The 14,089-nt window shown below is 41.9% G+C and overlaps 1 pseudogene; it reads left to right on the forward strand.

The window, feature by feature from the left end:
• The first annotated feature begins 12,564 nt into the window (after positions 1–12,564).
• On the forward strand, positions 12,565–13,004 carry LOC132762694 (jupiter microtubule associated homolog 1 pseudogene; annotated as a pseudogene).
• The last annotated feature ends 1,085 nt before the right edge of the window (positions 13,005–14,089 follow it).

A 14,089-nucleotide genomic window follows, 5' to 3' on the forward strand; every position in this document is an offset into this window, starting at 1 on the left:
TGGAATACGGCACAATTAAGGATGCTTTAGGCCCCCATCTATACTGCCATATAATGCAGTTTCAGAATCCAGATCAACTGCATTAAACTTGATTATATAGAAGTGTAGACTTACTTTACTTAGGCGATCCCTCGTAGTCCGAGGATGATGGTCCTCCAAGGTCGGTGTTCTGGTGGTGGGTCCGTAGGTGACTGTGCAGCCCTATTCTTGATCTGCATGTTCTCCCACAGTTAAGGCATTGGTTTCCAGGTGGAAGGCGGTCCCAGTCGGGGTTGGTTTGATGCGCCTTCCTCTTGGCATGTTTCTCTCCATTCGTGCCTCTTCAAATTCTACAGCACTGCTGGTCATAGCTGACCTCCAGCTGGAGCGCTCAAGGGCCAGGGCTTCCCAGTTCTCAGTGTCTATGCCAGAGTTTTTAAGGTTGGCTCTGAGCCCATCTTTCAATCTCTTTTCCTGCCCAACAACATTCCATTTTCCATTCTTGAGTTCGGAATAGAGCAACTGTTTGGGAGATGGTAGTCAGGCATCCAGACAACGTGGCCAGTCCAGCGGAGTTGATGGTGGAGGACCATCACTTCAATGCTGGTGGTCTTTCCTTCTTCCAGCACACTGAAATTTGTCCGCTTGTCTTCCCAAGAGATTTGCAGGATTTTTCAGAGGCAACACTGATGGAATCGTTCCAGGAGTTGCATGTGATGTCTGTAGACTGTCCATGTCTTGCAGGCGTATAGCAGGGTTGGGAGGACAATAGCTTTATAAACAAGCACCTTGGTATCCCTACGGATGTCCAGGTCCTCAAACACTCTCTGCTTCATTCGGAAAAATGCTGCACTCGCAGAGCTCAGGCGGTGTTGAATTTCAGTGTGGACACATATAATACAGTTCAATGCATTTAATCTGGATTCTCAAACTGCATTATATGGCAGTGCAGATCCAGCCTTAGGGCAGTTCCGGACAGCACTTTAATTCGAGTGCAATCAAATTTTAAAAACGTGATTGCACTTGCATTGAAGTCCACACATGCCTCCCTTGAAGCAATTTTCCTCCTCCCTCCCCCTCTTGATATGACCCAGGAAGGGCCAGAGAAGAGGAAATGGAGGCCTGGTGAGATATTTTGCTTTTTAAAAGGCTTTTTTAAGGGGTTTTGGGAGAGGATTGGGCTGTCTTGAGTTCCTTGGACTCCAGCTGTATGGATTGGGACCGAAAGTCACACAACACAATCTCTGGGCCCAATCCACAAAGCCCCCGCAACTGGATTTTCCTGCTTTGTCCCAAAACCGTTTGCATTTACCAGACGTGTCGTCTCGATACCTGACTTAAAGAAGTCAGAGGGCACACATTTTAGGACTTGTCTAGAAGTGCCCTTGGTCTCTTTCAGGGCATTCATATGTTCTATTTTAAACAATAGAGACACAATTAATAAGAAGATATACCAAAGAAAGAATCTGCAACTGTTCCACATGTGAACTTTGACAAATTTTTAAAACTTCTACCATCACACCAATTTTCTTTTATGGTTTTTTTTATCTTTAACAAAAAGTGAAGACTGATATTCATAACAGCATTAATAGAAGTGTCCGACGAGGCTTTAACAAGGAATTATTATAGTGGGAAAGTAAGGGAAAAGGGGAAAAAAATCTTTGGAAATGGACCAAAGAACAGGTTGACTTGTAGTTTTATCTACATCTGTTTGCCAGTTGCTCCTTAAACATTCAATGAAATTCTTAAGAAACTGTGTTTGTTTCATGTCATGCCCTTTTGCACAAAGGCGGGAGTCCTTCATTGCTAAAGTCTGGCTTTTGAAATATGCTTTCCTATTCAGCACAAAAGGCAATTTTGCCTTCTCTGATGCAGGGTCATTAAAGAGCAAAACGAAACAAACCAAAACCACACAAAACTGCGAGTTGTTGAATCGCAAGCGCCATGTAGCATTTGAATCTCTTGGGGATGCATGCATGAATAGGAATGACCAATATTCCAAATTACTTTCTTTTTTAAAAAACAACAAATGCTATTCTGTTCTGAATATTGATTTGGAGAGAAGCTTTTTATATTTATGAATAAAAGTATACAAATCGAATGCACACAACTCCATTCAGGAAGCAGGCTATATGGAGTCAAATTTTTGGCTCATCTCACAAAATGTGCATCTACACTGTTGTAGTTCAGTCTGATGCTGATGGGTTCACTGAGGATTTGGAGAGTAGTGTGGGATTTCCTGTGGGATTTCCTGGGGCACAAAGTCATGAAGATTCAAGTAAGGAAAATCATGGCTCTTTCTGTGAGAAACCTGACTCGGAAAGTGCAGGGCTTCAAGGTCAGTCAGTGGAGCCAGAAACTGCAACATTAGATAAGGAGTCAGGTGAAGAGGGAACTGATACGGATGGTTCCCAGGGAAAAACACCTGGAGCTACAGAGACCAACAAAAGTCTTTGTTTACAGATCAGAGCAGAAGATAGGCAGTGCTGGTCAGACTGTTTATGTGGGAAAGTGGTGGAGAGAATTCATGGGAAAAGGGATGATTTTATGGGTGCCTATTAAATAGCAAGGGTGCCTATTAAATAGCAAGGAGCCCCGGTAGCGCAATGGGTTAAACCCCTGTGCCAGCAGGACTGAAGACCGACAGGTCGCAGGTTTGAATCCGGGGAGAGAAGCCTCCCACAAGGATGATAAAAACATCAAATCATCCGGCGTTCCCTGGGCAACGTCCTTGCAGGCAGCCAATTCTCTCACACCAGAAGCAATGTGCAGTTTCTCAAGTCGCTCCTGACTTGAGAAACTGACACGACAAAAAAATAAAATAAAATGATAGCAAATTGTTTACCTAAGAGTTAGTTCAGGCAACATAGCATACAAGTGAGAAGCTAGGCCTGAGTTCTCTGATTCTTGTCTCAAGTCAAGCCTTGATTTTGAATTTAAGTATCCTGGATTATTTTTATGTTCTTGTTTTTATATTCCTGCTCAAGTTTTACCAAGTATACCTTTTGCTTGTGGATTTATGCTGTACTTGTGTTGTTTAACTCTTCCTGGACTGTATTACCTTTGAATCTGTGTGAGACATTTGGATTCCTGTTTGGCTATCACCTATTGCCAAACCTTTTTTGGATTATACTTTGTCTTTCCTTATTCCTGATTTTTTTTCTCCATATATTTTATGTGTTTCTACAATAAATGGTTTGCTTATACTCTGGACTCTTGTATAGAGTGGTCATAGGTTTTTCCAGGCCTGGTGTGCAACATACACTGTAGAACGAATGCAGTTTGACACCTCTTTAACTGCCATGACTCATTGCTATTTAATCCTGGGAGTTTGTTGAGCCAAAAATGGAAAATGGAAAAATGGAAGGAAAAAGGAAGAAGGGTCAACCAAGGGCAAGATGGATGGATGGTCTCCTTGAAGTGACTGGCTTGACACTGAAGGAGCTGGGGGTGGTGACGGCTGAAAGGGAGCTCTGGCATGGACTGGTTCATGAGGTCATGAAGAGTCGGAAGTGACTGAACAAATAAACACCAAGTTTGTTGAACCACCAGCACTCTTTGGCAAAGAAGATGAGACCTTGTAAAACTACAACTCCCACAATTCCATAACCATGAACCATGGTGTAATGATTCCCTTACCTTAGCAAGCTAGCTTAGGCCTAAGGAAGTGGGCCTGGTGAAGCCATGGCATCCATTTTAGGAAAGGGAGACGCCATCTTAGGTTAGGTTTGCCTCGAGGGGGCATGTTCTAGTCTTGGAGCGAAAGTTAGAAGGCTAGGATTGGTTAGGAAGATGGGGGCGGAGCCTAAGTGATCTAAAGGAAAAAAGGTGGCTTTTAAACTGAGGTTTGAGTTCCCAGTTTGGGAGTGGGACTTTGGATCAGGTAGAGAGAAGAAGTGTGGATGTTAACGAGAGCAGTTTGGGTTTTTGAAGAAGTTTGGGTCAGTCTTTTGTCTAATATTCAGAATAGCTATTGTATATAGCTAGAATATGGTGTGGCACAGAACCCCTTTAGTGGTCTGTTCATTTCCTAAGGAAGACTAGTTCAGGGTTTTTGGCTAGTTTCCTAAGAGGGATTTTGAGGGAGTTACTTTCAGAGATTAATTTCCTGAAGTAATTTTCTGTGTTGTAACTTTTAAGATTTGTGACTCAGAAGTTTTAAGATATTTACTCAAATGCAACCACAAACGTTTTATGCCAGTATTTTACTGAAACCATTAAGCTTTTGTACCTGATTCATTCAAGCCTGTTCAATAAACGTTCTTGTTATTTTTACCAACTTATACCAGCCTCAGTGTGAATGCCTTTGTGGTCAAAGCAAATTACTCAAGTCAGCTTTCAGCAGCCTTTAAGAAAACTATAGTGACACAGGGTGTGTTACTGAACAACCTTTCAATAATATCTGTTTATTAATATGGTGGCAGCAGAAATCTTTTAAAAAGTCATTTTAAGTCTCTCAGTTCCAGTGGTTCCCACTTCCTAACTTTTAAACATATAGTTGGTTCAGCAACCATACTCCCTTTATATTTTGGTGAGCTAGTCTGTAGTGGAGGTGTCATTGTTATAATTTGACGGAGCAGCGTTGGGATTATTTATCTATATTTCCCCATCTGATAAATCAAAATTTAAACCCTTACTACTGACCTCACTGCTTTGTTACACATGGCTGTTGAAGAGGTGTCAAACTGCATCTCTTCTACAGTGTAGATGCATCCTTAGTTTAGCCTCAAGCAACAGAAGAAGAGATAATATCAAAATATCTCTCCTTCTTGGGAAATGTATAAGAATTCTTGCAAACGGGCTATTGGTGTTCTCATCTGGGGACTATTTATGCAAATTAGGGGGAAAACAGAAAAATATACACAAAAAAGTATTACTGCATTTGTGTTTTTACAAAAGCTGAGATTTGTACACCAGGAAATATTTTGCAAAAAATAAAATAAAATAAAATTGCAGCCTTTCTTGCAAAGGATGGGAATATCTGTAAACGTTCCTGTGTTCTCAAACAATTACACCATCCATGAAAAGTCATGGATTCTTCCCTCTTTCCCTCCCTTTGTTACCTAAAATTTATTTGAGGTCCCCTCATTGCCCCCACTTTGAAGTTCAAGAGGAAAGATATGGCGTTTTAATGAAGACGATTTGAAACAACCGTTTGCTTGCAGCTGCATCTTTTGTCAATACCGAAAGACGGAGGCAAACAGGCCTCATTGTAATGCATATGCCCTCCGCCTACATCTGCACCAAACCCATCGTTTTCCCATGCTTTTCAATGTATTCCTTCTATTATTCATAGAACACAATGTAAATGAAGCTATAAATTTTTTGCCACATACTAAATGTGGAAAGCTAGTAATGGAAATGGTGAATTATGAATGAATCATGGGTTACTGTAATTCCTGAAGGCTTCTGATGTGGTGGGGAGGAGAGAAAGAAAGAAAGATTACAGCCGTGGAATGACACAGCCGGGCAACTCAAAGATACCTCTCTTTTCACAACGAGTCCAAGAAATGCTATAATTAATAAACACAATTTATGCATTTAATTTTCGCACAGGTGTCGGAAATTATAACTATCAAAGACGGGCACATGTCAAAGTTATCCCAGGAGCCATTGAGTGCCAATGGGGCTTCAGGGATTTTTGAGAAACGAAGCGTTATACACCGGAAAAAGATGTTTCCATCCCAGACTTTCTCCCTTGCCATAGAGAAAAGGGAAATTCTTCCAAATTTAAATGAGCGCAGGATATTTGGCAGCAATGAGGAAATAATGGGCCCATTCCTATTTGTACACATGGAAGTCCAGTCCTGTTGCTGTTCCTTTTTCTTTATTTTGAAATGAAGTAGATCCAATCAATTAAGGCCGGATCCACATTGCTATATAATGCAGTTTGGAAATATTTATTTATTTATTTATTTCCGGTATTTCTACCCCATTCCTTCTCAACCCCCAAAGGGGGACTGAGGACGGCTTACACTTGGCAGCAATTCTATGCCAATACATAATAACAAAGCAGTATAATAACAATTAAAACTATAAATAGAACATTCATTAAAAACAATAAAAATAGTATTAACAGCCATATCGTCATTCCAGTCGAATTCCATATCCAAAGTGCTATTTATGCCTGCTGTCCAAAAGCCTGGTCCCAGAACCACGACTTCAATTTCTTCGTAAAAGACAGGAGGGATGAAGCTGATCTTACCTCAGTGGGAAGCAAGTTTCATAGGCGGGGGGCCACAGTCAAGAAGGTCCTGTCTCTCATCCCCACCAGATGCCTTTGCAACACTGGTGGGAGCGAGAGCAGGGCCTCCCCAGATGATCTTAAACTGCGAGGTGGGTTGTAGAGGGAGATGCGTTTGGACAAGTAAGCTGGGCCAGAGCCATATAGGGCTTTGTAGGTCAAAACCGGCACTTTGAATTGAGTTCAGAAGTGGACCGGCAGCCAGTGGAGCTGGCACAACAAGGGGGTGGTATGCTCCCTGTATGTCACTCCAGTTAGTAATCTGGCTGCAGCCCGTTGGACTAGTTGGAGTTTCAGAACAGTCTTTGCACTTTGGGCTTTGTTTGCAGCAATTGGAGTAATCTGAGGACAAAGGGAGGAAGTGGGAATAAAACTGGGATATCTCAAAAGCAGCTGGAAAATGGGATGACAGAGGATAAATTGGAACTGTCTCCACCGCACAAATCTCTAAGCAGCAAAGAAGAAACTTGATTGATTAATTAATTGAGTGCAAGTTATTTCTGCACTTTGGACTTAGTTTGCAGCAAATCTCTAAGCAGCAAAGAAGAGACTTGATTTCCAATCTCAAGGAAACCATTCCCACAGGACGAGCTACTATTCTTATTATCTTCTCGCCATGCTGGAGAGGAATTCTGAGTGTTGTAATCTAAAAAGGATTTTGCCCAAAATTCTTGAGAACCAAAAATGTAAACAGACCAGCATCTTCTTCCAAGGTTGCATCTCCTGCTTCAGCATTTGAAGAGTTAAAGAGTAAGCAAGTTGAGTTTACCAATATTAATCCTCTGTTCAGTGAGGTAGGATTGCTTTGAACTGTTCAACGCACTCACCATGGCAGGCTTCCAAATAAGCTCTCCAAGCTTAGAAGCTCTGCTACCATTTACATATGCAACATAATTCAGGCTACATTAAGAACCGCTTAGCAGAATAAGGTGAGATTTCCAAATCCTTGTTCTCCTTTCACTCCCTGTCCCAGCGGAAGGTTAAGTAAATGTTGGTGCGGTGGATTAAAATCCAGGAAAGCAATCCATTGCCATGCTCTTCAATTCTCTAAATTGCAACCAGGTACAAAGTCTACCTCACATTACCTAAATCGAAATACAAGACTTGCAGAGTTGATTAGTTCCACAGTAACAGTGATGTTTTCTGATATAACACCTTTTTTTTCCTGCCAGGAAAGGATAAAAAACGGGACAAATATGAAGAAAGCCTTTGAATCTTTATTTCACTTTGATGTGAAAAGCTTGATCCCAAATCCATGCTTGTTAATCACTGGCATATTTTAAGGGAAGGGGAGAATATACAGAATGTAAAAGCAGTCCTTCCTTGTGATTTGCTTCCAAGGAACTCTGTCAAGAGTCAAGTCTAATCTCGGTCTCATCAAATTGAAAAGAATGTTGAATGAAGTTAGTCCAGTCTACAGAACGAGACATGTGGAAATAGACAGAGAAGAGAGCTAGAGATAATACAAAAAACAAGATCCTTCTAATCCAGTGTTTCTCAACCTGAGAGGCGACCCTAGGTAATTTTCAACAGGAAGCGAAAAGTATTTTGGCGCCCACCGCAACCAATCACTGATATATATTTTCTGTTTGTCATGGGAGTCCTGTGTGCCATATTTGGTTCAATTCCATCATTGGTGGAGTTCAGAATGCTCTTTGATTGTGGGTGAACTATACATCCCAGAAACTACAACTCGCATATGTCAACGTCTATTTTCCCCCAAGAGCCCCTCAAGAGCGCCCCTGGGAAAAAATCAACTATACTGCAAATGCTTACTTTGCGTAATGGGTTGAGCCGTCCCTGGTTGGGACCTCTGGGGAAGTCACAAGGGGGTTTCAGAGTGGTCGCCAAGACCATCAAAAAACCTATCTTTCTGATGGTCCTTTGGCAGAGAAGACTGAAGATCTCTCCATCTGTCCTTCTCTTCCTTTTTGGAAACAGACTGCAAATCCTCCCACCAGAGGCCCTCCTCCAGCCAAGGGGTGGGCTGTTTCTGAGACTCCAAGTGGGGAGGGGAGAGCAGCCGTGCTTCGCACATGGCAGCGTGATACTCATCTGCAGGCATGGGAGAGCGTGTGAGGCTGGAGGGAGTCCTTTCAAGACATGGCAGTTCTGTGTGGGAAGTTTGGCCTAATTCTATCATTGGTGGTCCAGATCCATCATTGTTTGAGACCATAGTGCTCTCTGGATGTAGGTGAACTACAACTCCTCCTACTTTCTGGGTATAGATGAACGACAACTCCAAAACTCAAGGTAAATGGCCACCAAAAATTTCCAGTATTTTCTGTTCATGGAGGTTCTGTGTGGAAAGTTTAGCTCAATTCGATCATTGCTAGAGATCAGAATGCTCTATGATTGTAGGTGAACTATAAATCTCAGCAACTACAACTCCCAAAAGTCAAGGTCTGTTTTCCACAAACTCCACTAGTGTTCACATTTGGGCATACTGAGTATTTGTGCCAAGTTTGGTCCAAGATCTATCATTGTTTGAGTCCTCAGTTCTCTCTGGATGTAAATGAACTACAACTCCGAAACTCAAGTCAATGCCCACCAAACCCTTCCAGTATTTTCTGTTAGTCATGGGAGTTCTGTGTGCCAAGATTGGTTCAATTCCATCATTGGTGGGGTTCAGAATGCTCTTTGATTGTAGGTTAACTATAAATCCCAGCAACTACAACTCCCAAATGACAAAATAAACACCGCCCATCCAAGGTTTAGAAGAAACCCCGTAATCAGTCAGTATTCAAATTTGGGAATATTAGTCCAGTGACCAAAGAGGCCCAGGATAAAATTTGATAAGGACTGAGCTTGCCCTGTATGTCATCTAACAGTAAACTGACTGATCTGTTTACCCACATATGGCCTTATCACACCACTCCCTTTATACCGCATTATTCTGTTTGAAATCCACTTGGGTCAGTCCCATGAAGGTGGATTATTGTGGACACTCTCCATCACACCTTTGTTGCATTGGAACTTTACAAGCATCGTACGAATGCTTTTTTTCACCTGCGTTAACGGCATCATTACTGACTCCTGTACCCACCCCTAGCTTTGTGAATGTCTGATCTATTTTTTAAAAGTTGGAATAGCACTGCAATGGAAATCTGGCTTGATAGTAAGGCATAGAATAATGCTATGATGATATAGCAACAAACAAACAATCAGAAGAAAGGGTTAAGGGTGGTATGAATTTAAACTGCAGTACATGAGTCTGCACTGATGTTCAAACGATTCCATCAACGTTACCTCCGAAAAATCCTGCAAATCTCTTGGGAAGACAAGCGGACAAATGTCAGCATGCTGGAAGAAGCAAAAACCACCAGCACTGAAGCGATGGTCCTCCACCATCAACTCCGCTGGACTGGCCTCATTGTCTGGATGCCCGGCCACTGTCTCCCAAAGCAGTTGCTCTACTCCGAACTCAAGAACAGAAAATGGAATGTTGGTGGGCAGGAAAAGAGATTCAAAGATGGGCTCAAAGCCAACCTTAAAAACTGGCATAGACACTGTGGACTGGGAAGCCCTGGTCCTTGAGCGCTCCAGCTAGAGGTCAGCTGTGACCAGCAGTGCTGTAGAATTTGAAGAGGCACAAATAGAGGGTGAAATAGAGAAATGTGCCAAGAGGAAGGCGCATCAAGTCAACTCTGACCGGGACCGCCTTCCACCTGGCCCTTGAGTACTCCAGCTGGAGGTCAGCTGTGATCAGCAGTGCTGTAGAATTTGAATAGGCACGAATAGAGGGCGAAAGAGAGAAATGTGCCAAGAGGAAGGCACATCAAGCCAACCCTGACCAGGACTACCTTCCAGCTGGAAACCGATACCCTCACTGCGGAAGAAGATGCAGATCAAGAATAGGGCTCCACAGTCACCCACGGACCCACCACCAGTACATCGATCTTGGAAGACAATCCTATTTGGACAACGAGGGATCAACAAAGTATTAAGTAGTAAGTAAGTAAGTATTAAGTTTCAAACTGCATTATATGGCAGTGTAGATGTATCCTGGTCATATCCACTTTGCTTTGCACCCAGTTTGATTTGCTTTCATGGTATAACAGCTTGGTGTGATGACAACTTTACTTTCAAATAAGTGTAGTTAGGATTGCAGTTCTTGTGCTCCATCCGATTGTAACTTCCGAGTCAGAATCCAAGCATGTCTTTGGTAGAATCAAAACAGACACCTATGACAACCCTAAAGTATTATGAGGAAGTTTTATTGTATTAGTCATTCCCCCCTCCCACCCCGCCGTCATTTTGTATCAGTGTCACATTATCCTAATGCAAGACTAATATGATGCTGAAATGTTAGCATATTACCGATTACCCCATGTGCCAAGTTTGTACCTGATCATATTATTCTGCAGTGTGAGTGCTTGTAAGCAAAACGGGAAACTGGGAGAGAGGGAGCTGGCATGACGCCGTTGCGTGGATATTCCTTACGGCTTTATTAGAGGCATTAACCTCCGCTCTTGACATGTAACCTGTTAATTGTGAAGAGGTTTCGGAAGGTGCCGAGGCAAAAGTATGGATTTCTTAGAACAACCATTGTTTTTTTTCTCTCTCTCTCTTTTTCAGTGTAACATATTGCACATGCCTCAACTCCAAACAACAACAGCTCTTATTGGAGTGCCGAGGATTTCCGACGCAGAAGGAATGGATGAGAGCTGTTTGTAATTTCTTCACTTGCTGTAATTTCAAAGTTGTTTGTTTATTTGTTTACATTATTTCTATCCCACCCATATCAGCCCGAAGGCGACTCAGGACGGCATACAAAGTCGGCACAATTCGATGCCATATATAAAATACATCTATATAAATAAAAATGTAATGTTTATTTGTGGGATTAACATAACTCAGAAACCACTGGGCAAATTGATACGAAATTTTGACACAATATACCTAACAGTCCAACAAGTGTTCATCACCTCTAAAAATACCAAAAAAAAAAAAAAGCTCAGCAGAATGGACTTTAAAACCCCAAAAATTCAAAATACACCATATATATACACACACACACACACACACACACACACACACATATACACACACATGCACTCATATACATATGCACACATACGTAAACATACATATATATACCCAAGAATACACAAATATACACACACATACATCTACATACACACATATATACATATACACATGCACACACAAATATACACATGCACACATTCATACACATATATATAAACACAAATATGCATATAAACAAGCGCACACAAATACAAAATATACATATACACATATAAACACAAAAATATATATACACACATATAAACAGATCTACACACACGCATATGCGCACACTTATATGCCCATACACACACACACTCATATACACATGCACATATACACACACATATGTATATATATACCCAAGCACACACAAATATACACACACATACATCTACATACACACACATATATACATATATACACATGCACACATACATACACACATATATACAAATATGCATATAAACAAGCACACACAAATACACAATATACATATACACATATAAACACAAAAATATAAATACACACATATAAACACATCTACACAAACACGTATGCGCACACATATATACCTATATATACCTATATATATGCAAACACACATATATATGCCAACACACATATATACACACACAAAACACATATATACAGACTGGGCCACAGCAACGCATGGCAGGGGATGGCTAGTACATTGATAAAAAGCAAAAAAGAAACATTATAGTACATAAAAACAATGAATAGAAACATAAAAACAATAAATAATAAAAAAATTAAAAACGATGTCCACTCGTTCAAATCTTCATCTGTTCCATTGTCTTGGCTGTTCCTAGATCATTTTCCAATTCAAGTTTGTCTATTTATCCTGAGGTTCCGAATGCTTCCTCGAAGAGCCAAGTTTTCACTCTTTTTCGAAAGGTCAAGAGGGAGGGGGCTGATCTAATATCCCTAAGCAGGGAGTTCCACAGCCGAGGGGCCACCACAAACGTGCTTGCAAAGCAGGCGGGATCGAGAGCAGGGCCTCCTCCGACGATCTCAACTTCCTGGTGGGTTCGTAGGAAGAGATGCGTTCGGATAGATAAGCTGGGCCAGAACTGTTTAGGGCAAGGACAAAGGACAAAGCCAGATGGATCACAATATCACAAGCAATGCATCAAAATGCATGGAAGTGCTGCTCCGTCCACTGGGGTCCATCCCCTTGAACGTGGCGGCATGTGAAGTAACTGCCTGAATGAGTAAGAGGCCAGCGGAAGATGATATTCCTGCTGCTGCCGGCAACAACAGCCCCAGCTGCTGCCGGCGACGACCCCAATGGATGGAGCAGCTCCAGGGTTCTTCGCCCACCAGGTGATGGCTCCAATTTCAACGGGATTTGATTTACCAAAGGTTCAGCAAGGAGGCAGAAGGAACAAAATGGCATCCAGTATCTTTGGGATCCCAGAAGAGAATCCACCTTCCTGGGCTTGATCAACAGAACCCAAGCCCAGTGGTGCCAATGAAAGTTCTGAACCCCTTGGGTTGCAGAGAAGGAACTCTTCTGATGCAAACTCTGGTGACTGTGTGGATCCAAAGGGCAGGGAAGGAGAGGCTCCTGAAAACACAGAGGTCAAAATAGACATTGCTCCAGGCCTGAGAGAAGAGAAGCTCCCACCAGCGGCACCCATGCCTAGCCCAGTAGCTGCAGCACCTGTACCGTTGAGAAGAAATCCACCTGGTGGAAAGTCCAGCTTAGTCCTTAGTTAAACTTGATCACTTGGTTGTCTTTTGCTTCTTCTAACTACTTGGAACTCATGTCTGTCATCTTTGTTTTTTCTTCCATGCTTGTGAACTGCACAACTTCTGTACTTCTCAAACTATCATTAAAGAAGCACTTTATGTACTTACAAAAAAATGCATGGTAAACCTGGAAGCTACTTTTGCCACTTAGTACAGTGATGGAGAGGAGCGTGCCCTGGGTCAAAATTCAACCCTGATAGAGTTCCCCAAAAAGTCACACTTTGTGATGTTGTCGTTCATTCGTTCAGTCATTTCCGACTCTTCGTGACTTCATGGACCAGTCCACACCAGAGCTCCCTGTCGGTCGTCACCACCCCCAGCTCCTTCAAGGTCAATCCAGTCACTTCAAGGATACTGTTCTGTCATGCGCTGGGCCTGTAACAACTGTCTTTTCTATAGGATGTATACTTTGGCCCAGCGGGAAGCCGGGGTGCCTCAAAGAAAGGTTCTCAGGGATTTTCCTGAGGTGATGGTCTTTAGACCCTTTAATGTTACAACAAAGTCTTTATTGTGTTTCTGTTGTTTGCCATCAAGTCTGCTTCAACAAATGAATACTTTGTGAATGAGAAACACCACCCTCCCCGTTTAGAATGGCCTGCCAGAGAGCTCCAGTACTTCACCAGATCAACAACACTAAGGGTTCATCTCCACTGTAGAATTGGTATAGTTTTACATCATGTTCCATTTAATTCTACAGTGGAGATGCACACTGAGATAGGATGGAACCATGGCTGCAAAGGGGGACTCATAGGGCTATAAATGTGTAGTGTGGAAAGGCATCTGTCTATTAGATTTTTAGTAGAAGATATGGTGTCAGTATTTGGACTAACCTTCCAGAAAATATTCATCTGGACCGTGATACTACTTTTTTCAGTGGCGATCACATTTTGATGGTAACAGATATTATTTTTCAAACCCAGTATTTGCTTGTCATTGCCACCATTGTAGCCTGTTGTAACTTGTTTCTAGATTGATTGATAACATTTAATGTTTATTGCTTTGTTAGCTACCTTAAGTGAGTGATTGATTTTTTTCTCTTTTATTTTTTTGTTAACAGAT

Source organism: Anolis sagrei, chromosome 8, assembly GCF_037176765.1.
Source record: "Anolis sagrei isolate rAnoSag1 chromosome 8, rAnoSag1.mat, whole genome shotgun sequence".
Lineage (NCBI taxonomy): Eukaryota > Metazoa > Chordata > Lepidosauria > Squamata > Dactyloidae > Anolis > Anolis sagrei.